At 40.4% G+C, this 6,338-nt stretch overlaps 1 pseudogene; it reads left to right on the top strand.

Annotated features, from left to right (window-relative positions):
* The first annotated feature begins 382 nt into the window (after positions 1–382).
* On the top strand, positions 383–4,505 carry LOC104076538 (annotated as a pseudogene).
* The last annotated feature ends 1,833 nt before the right edge of the window (positions 4,506–6,338 follow it).

Genomic DNA, 6,338 nt, shown 5'->3' with positions numbered 1-6,338 from the left:
TTCTATGATTCTATGATTCTATGAATCAGGAGCTGAAGCAGAAAGCTGAGACTAGCCCATGTGTCAGTGTAACATCAACGCTGTACCACACGCTGGCAGCAGAAGGGAGACTCAAAGGTACAAAGATTTTCTTTCACTGCGAGGAAACCCCTGTGTTCCTCACTTATCTGACACGAGGTGAAGCTGGAGTTTCAGCATACTAAGCTTTGAAGCACAAAACCGCTGCCTTCTGTTGAATAACAGAAAACGACAGAAATTAGTATCTTAAACCTACCATTCTTGTGATCTGTAGTCTTAGTGTTGGCATTTTAATGTATTGACTGGTTTTAACATTTTATTTCCTTTCTTCCTTCCCTGCTGTTTATGTTTGCTCCCTCACCAGCGCTGGAAAAACTGAGCTGTCTGGCGAGGAGTAACTCCATCTATGTGGTTGCGAATATGGGAGACAAGAAGACCTGTAATTCCACTGATCCAAGGTGCCCAAGTGATGGTCACTATCAGTACAATACCAACGTTGTCTTTGACTCAGAAGGGAAACTGGTGGCTCGTTATCACAAGGTAAGAGGATTTTACAAAGTTCAGGAAGTGCATAATCCTCAGGTGATGAAAGAGGTGAAACACAAGCTGCTTCCCAGGCTTAAATGTATTTGTACATAGAGTCATTATAGAGCAGGTGTCAGAGGACAGGTGAAAGCCACTGCCTGAAGATATCTTCGTTCCTGCTATTTTGAATTTAATAGCAAGTAATTAAAAGGAATTAGTTAAAACTCAATAAGCCCTCTATTTTACTGCTTCTCAATAGGAAGTGACACATGAGATAGTAAAACAATAATGTCCTAAACTCTTCCTAACTAAATACAAATCCCCTTCATATAAATCAGAACCATGGATATTTGTGCTTGACTCCTCTTGCAGTGGTATGAATTCTCCTTTTTGAAATTAAGATATAGCATGTTCACAAAACATATTCTCCATTACTTGTATTTAAGTGAATGTGTATTATTTTCAATATTAGTCTGATTTAAATGGTTTGATTTCTTCTCTAATCTTTTTTTTCTCCATTCCTTCCTTTCCATGAACAGTACAACCTTTTTGTGACAGAGAAACAGTTTAATTACCCCAAGGATCCAGAATTTATTACTTTCAATACATCCTTTGGCTACTCCAGCATTTTCACTTGTGCAGACATACTCTATCACGACCCATCTGTGGTCTTGGCAGATTTCAGGTTGACACCATTCTGTTCCCAACCGCTTGGGGTAATACTCTCCTACTGTTGTTGGTGGTCCAGTTTCACTCAGCATGGGCTTTGGGAATGGGCGTCAACTTTCAGCAAATACGCACGTGCAACTCCACTTTCCATATGACAGGTAATGTGATATTGCTCTAACTGATCTTGTTCCCGCGGGCAACATTTATATCTATCTAGTGCAGTTGACCTGAGCAGAAATTCCCATCAGCTTTAGGCATGCATACACATGTCAACAGGATTAGGACAAGAGAACTTGTTGAGATAAAAAGGAAATCAAAACGTGATATGTAAGAACTCAGAAATGCTTAAGCTGACTAGAAGACCTTTAGTTGTTTGTGAAATGATCAGTCCTGAGAATTTATGCATGTGATTCTTCATCTTCTTTTATTGAGCTTTTGGTCAAGTGAAGGCCCAAACATTTTTTCTCCACTAGGTGGAAACCTAACTCTGAGAAATGTTCTTGTGAGTCCTGCAAACATTATCTCTGGGCTGGAGACCTTGTGTCGAGTTTTCTTTTCAGGCTCTGTTTTCACTGTATATTTTTCCTGAGCAGATGCTAGAAGTCAAGCACAAGTTTTGTGGGCATGCGCTTGCAGAAGTGAGAGAAAACTTACTGGTGTTGCTAAAATGTAGCCCTAAATTTTGCCTTCCAAATAAAAGCAGATATGGACCATTCTTTTAGTTCTCAGTAATTGATGACCACATGTCATACAACTCATATTCTTTATGGATAGGTTTTACTCTGGGTTTTAAAGATGTATGTATTTATGTAAAGAGCTTGCATAAAGATGTGACTTTTGGTAATATCTTTTCCTTACAGAATTTTTTTGACTTGAGAGTGTTGCCATTCATTTTAATCAGAAATACTGATTTCTGATGCAGCTAAACTCTGTGAGGAATGTACAGCTTCAGCCACCTAAATCATATATAATGGTATATAATTAGCACACTAATCTTGTCACTTACAATACATGAAACATCAGAGTTTTGTCTACTTTCCATTGATTGCAAAAAGCATAGGTTAGGATTGTAGTCTGTGAAGGCTTAATTTAGTTTCAAAACAATCTGATAAACATTAGAATAAAATTTGGCACATGTTTAATTAGCGAAGACTGCTTACTTGTACCATACACTTGCTTTCAGATTAAAAGCTAAGCTTTCTGGTGTTACGTGTTTGCAGGGAGTGGTATTTATGCCCCAGATGGTCCGAGAGCGTATTATTATAATACAGAAATGGAAAATGGTCACCTTTTGGTGACAGAACTGAGTTCATGCCCACGTCTGTCTCCTGACTATCCTGCTGCTGTTGACTGGAAATTGTATGCCAGCAGTATTGAACAGCTTCCATCAAACGATCGCTATTTCAGTGGGGTCGTTTACCATGATCTCTTCTCCTTCACGGAGCTCACTGAACCCGAGGGAAATCGTGCCATTTGCCAGCAGGACCTCTGTTGCCATTACTGAACCCGAGGGAAATCGTGCCATTTGCTAGCAAGACCTCTGTTGCCATCTGAGTAACAAGATGGCAGAGAAGCAGAAAGATGACATTTATGCCTTTTGATGGGCTACATGTTGTTGAAGGAGAGTATTATTTGCAGGTAAAGGTTTTCTGTTCCTATTTGGACAGTGGGAAGGCTGCAATACTCTCTTTGCAGCCCATTTGCATTTGTCTCATTTTTGATTGAGGGGGTTTAAGAAGAGGCATTTTTTAGGCCCCTCTGAAAACATTTGTTTTCTTCATGATGCATTTTGACTTCATTAGGGGTGTTGATCCTGCTTTTCTGTCTATGTTATAAATGATGAAAGTGAAGACCCTGAGTTGACCCTGTGCTATAACACTTCAAGGAGGTTTCCATATATGTGTACAAAAGGGAGAGAAGATCGTAGAGTTCTCCCTGTCTTCATAGGGATGCTCTCGTCACAACAGAGAGATATTTTCTGCTCAGTGGATTGTGCCATCGTGCTGATGTGATTCTCTAACATGCAGTTATCTCACAAAATGAAGAAACTAAATACGGATATAACCTTTGTATTCACATGGCTTGCCAGTGTATTGGTTCTTTTAAATTTCACTGTTAGGCTTTTTTTAATGTGCTATATCTTCATCTCTTTTCTCTATATCTTTAGAGTATTCCCACTAGAGTAGGCAAATAAGTATTGCTTCAGTTTTTTGGGAAACTCAGCCAGAGCTGAAGTAACTTACCTAGGTCATAAACTATTCCACATCTATGACTAAATGTGTATGCATTATGCATGAATTCACACATAACTTATAAACACACGTGTGTACATGCAGACACAGTGCTTTGCTGCGGTGCTGGCAAAGAACTGTCTTTTTACAAAGTTTCAAGTGCCAGGAGCACCCATGGATCCTCCTGGCCTAAATAAATGAGTAGATGCATTGAATAATTTCTTCGCCATGACAGCTTTTCTTACAATCAAATCCAGCTCTTGACTGTTGAAAGCGTAGCAGTATTTTGCCTTTCTGTATCCTCCTCCCCGCAGATATGCACGCTGCTCAAGTGCAAGAGCACAGACCTGAACACGTGCGGGCAGCCGGTGGAGACTGCGCAGACCAAGTTTGAGATGTTCTCCCTCAGCGGCACTTTTGGCACGAACTAACGTCTTTCCAGAAGTCTTGTACAGCGGGGTGCAGCTGGCCCCCGGGGAGTTCGAGGTAGTGGGACACCCTTGTGAGTTGTCAGACTTGTAACACAAATGGTCAAAAAGCCACTACAAGACACAGGAGCAACTTGGGAGTTATCGGCGTCCTCTATTTCAGTAACTGGCTTGAGTTCAAGGCAGCTTTATTTCTACCTGATTTTCCTGGTTGCATTCATACAGCAGGTCCATTTCCCCGATTCCCTTCTTCCCCAAATCTCCTAGAACAAGATCTTGCTCAAGATAGAAGTGTAGTTTTTCTTAGACTTTGTGGTATCTCCAAGTGAATAAGAGACTCAGATGTGCTTTGCTTTGTCTTTTTTCAAGACATCTCTCAGCTAGGTCAACATTAATTAATATATTATTTTGTGTTTGTCATACAATAGTACTGCTTTGCTGATATTCCTGTTTATTTTACTTTCCCATAACTAGGTGCTAAATGATGGATGACTGATAAGTCGGACTAGTACATCGAAGCCAGTTTTGAGTGTAACACTCTTTGGGAGGTGGTATGAAAAGGACCCTACACACACACAGCAAGCTTCACCACGATTTCACTGCAGATCCATTAAGATCTCATGTGCTTGTTTCTGTAATGCTAATTATTCATAATTAACAATAATGTTAATTAATGTTAATTAATGTTAATACCCATAATTATAGTGGCATTCTATTTCTCAAGCTGCCTTATCTAACAGCATAGTCATTGCACATTGATTTGTTGACTTGATTTTGCAGCAAAAATAAATTACTATTTTGGGCAGTTCTGTATGTGGTTTTCTATGATAGCTTTTGATTCTCAAAGGCTTGACCTTGATCTCACTGGGGACAAGAGAAAATAAATTCCTCTGACTTTAGTGGTGTAGGATTCAGGTACACAGCGGTGGGTTGTGGCCCAATAACTACCGATTTTTAATTCTTTGAAATTTTTGGTGGGGTATTAGAAGTAATTTCCACAACACTGTTCCACCCCATCTCTGAACACACACTTTTCTAAACCAGAGATTAACAGAACCTTTGAAGGCCAATGGCTGAACTTTTAAGTTACCATTTACTTTGAAAAGGAAAACAAGCCTCCAAACACCATTGCTTCAAAAACAGTTATTCAACTGAGTACACAGTGTAGTATGTTATCATGCCATGCCCTAAGTTACAGTTTGAGGCATCTACTTGAATCTTTCTAGCCACAGTTTTAGGGTGTGGAAAATTTCCTTTCCACAGAACTATCTGTAACTGTGTCACCTTTTTCAAGCAGTCAGGTGGGTCCACATAAAAAATTGTCAAAATGAGCAATTTTTCAGGTGCATATTTGTCTTCCTGCGAAATGTTTGCTCATGCTGGTGTGAGGGAGAGTCAGGACTCTGCAGGCAGGTGTTGGGAGAGGCTGACAAACAGCTTGAATAGATTGAATGCACTGTCACGTGTGTGGGTGCAGGCTCTGTACACTGTACCTTCTAAGCAAGTGGACTGGATTACTTTGGGTGGCACAGCTAAGATTTCTATGTACTGTTAATTCTGTTTGTTCTGCAGGTTTGTTTTGAAATAAAAACACTGTTCACATTTAATCTGACCAATGTCACAAAAAATAGACTTGCAGGATGTAAAATACATTGTTTTTGAACAAAGTGAATGTTGCAAAACCAAGATTTTAGTCTCTAGATGTAGTAAATTGTAACCCTCTACAATTCATATAATAGAAGTAAACCACAGAATCATAGAATCATTAAGGTTGGAAAAGACCTCTAAGATCTTGGAGTCCAACCATCAACCCAACACCACCATGCCCACTAAACCATGTCCCTAAGTGCCACATCTACACGTCTTTTAAATTCTTCCAGGGTGGTGACTCAAATGGAAAACACTCTACTTGTTTGTGGAGAAAAGGTACTGTATCTCTACATTTATATCTGCTCCCTAGGAGATAGTGCCCTGTTACAGCTAAGCAACATAACTATGTGCTGTTGCCAAAAATGAGCGGCTTCTGATTTCCTCACCCCTGCCCCCATGTCCTCACTGCTTTGCCGTGATTGCATGGTTGCAGGTATGACCCTTCACACAGGCTTCTCCACAGCAAGATTAACCTGTTGAATAAGGAGTAGTCTTCCCCGCAGCCTCTCTTAGCACAAGAAAAGGAGCAGGACCACAATCTGAAGACGGACTACCTCTACAGCTAAGCTGATTTAGCACCAAATCGCATCCTGTTTCACAAAAGTAAGTCAGTCCTCAGGCAGTAGCAGAGGCGGGGGAGAGTGCAGTGGAGGGGTGAGGAGAGTGGACTGGGAGGATGGAGGTGTGAAAAGTAGAGGGAGCTCTAGGATAAATGTTTTCTTATGTTGCCCATAGCCATGTATAGCCTGGACTGCTGTAGTTTCCTTACGTTTTATTCAGTGGGTTGGTTTGTTTAACTGGAGTTAGTTCCTTGCTC

Source organism: Fulmarus glacialis, unplaced genomic scaffold, assembly GCF_000690835.1.
Source record: "Fulmarus glacialis isolate BGI_N327 unplaced genomic scaffold, ASM69083v1 scaffold11695, whole genome shotgun sequence".
In the NCBI taxonomy this organism is placed as follows: domain Eukaryota; kingdom Metazoa; phylum Chordata; class Aves; order Procellariiformes; family Procellariidae; genus Fulmarus; species Fulmarus glacialis.
The sequence above is the reverse complement of the archived record's forward strand: the minus strand, read 5'-3'. Positions and strand labels throughout refer to the sequence as shown.